Genomic DNA, 1,463 nt, shown 5'->3' on the forward strand with positions numbered 1-1,463 from the left:
TACATTGTTTGATTTCTTTTTTATTATTATTATTAAACTTTTTATTGTGAATTGAGTGAGGGATTACAGAGCAAATCATCAGTTTTATATGAAAATAATCATATATTTCATCTCATTTTAATGATTGCCATCCCCTCCATATGACATCAGTTATCCCAATTCCTCCCTGTGATTTTTATTTCCATTCCACCTTCTTTCCCACCCTTATGAATTTTGTTCTTTAGTGAATGCTGCCCTTCTGATCTTGAATGGTTGAGCATTCCATGGTGTGCATACCTCACTAGTGTTGTTGTGTCCCACTATGTACCTATCTATTGATTGACTAAAAATTGAGCCACGAGGGTGAGTTCACTTCCATACCTAAAGAGTGGCCAAAGACCATAATCTCAGGGTTTCTCCAGTCTCTTTCTGAATAGTTAACCTAGTCTTGCACATAATTTTTAGTTTTGCTCCATTTTCTCCCACTCTATCCAGGATCTTCTAATGTGTTCCCTTTCAGAACAGTTGATAGTGGTAGCCAGACACCATCTAGTTCTTCTGGATCAGAGTCTTGAAGATTGATGGTCATGTGTTCCACTAGTCCATTAGACTTATTGATTCCAAACATCTTCAGTTTTCATCACACTTCTTTCCTCCATACAGGGCGATACCGATAGTTGCACCTTAGATGACCACTCATGAGCTTTTCAGATCACAGTCATTACTTACAAAAAGAGTAAGAAGTAGAGCATTCTCTTTGTGGACTATGTTATACCAATTGACCATGATGTCCCCAAGACTATGGTTCTGAACCCACAGGCCCAGCAATACATTCTGTCAAAGTGGGTGGTAATGCCTAAGATGTTTTCATAAATTTGTCCCCCTGTGTGCTCCACATTCCTGGATATGTTTGAAACAAAGGTAAATAACCATGTACAAATATCCTTTGTCAAACATTTATATATACTACCATTCTCTCTATCATACCCTTTCAACCTATGTATCTGTCCATGTGTCTACCCATAGATCACTGTTGTTGCAGGATTGTATGTATAACAGTGTTTCCCTCTATTCCCTCTCATTCTTGCACTCTTCCCTGCATCTTCCCCAACCTTCATCATTCTTCTACCAAACTCCTTCTTGTTGTATATTGCTGGCCCTGTCATCCAAGTTAAGCACAGATAAACATCTTTCTGGAATTCTCTGCTTTCAGCCAAGATTCATCTGATATCAGCAATGATATCCCTTGTTTCAAGTCCTTGTCTGAATGCTTCTTGAACCTCTGACAGTTCCCTGTCAATGTACTGTTGCAGCCATTTTTTATTATCTCCAGCAAAATTTTACTTACCTGTGATATTTATGATGTTGTTTTATGAAGGATATTTTTCCATAATTTTCTTTTTTAGTGATATCTTGCCTGGTTTTGGTATCAGAGTCATGCTTGCTTCATAAAATGAATTCAGAAGTTTTCCATCCTTTTCTAT

The sequence above is a fragment of the Chrysochloris asiatica genome, unplaced genomic scaffold (assembly GCF_000296735.1).
Source record: "Chrysochloris asiatica unplaced genomic scaffold, ChrAsi1.0 scaffold00444, whole genome shotgun sequence".
In the NCBI taxonomy this organism is placed as follows: Eukaryota; Metazoa; Chordata; class Mammalia; order Afrosoricida; family Chrysochloridae; genus Chrysochloris; species Chrysochloris asiatica.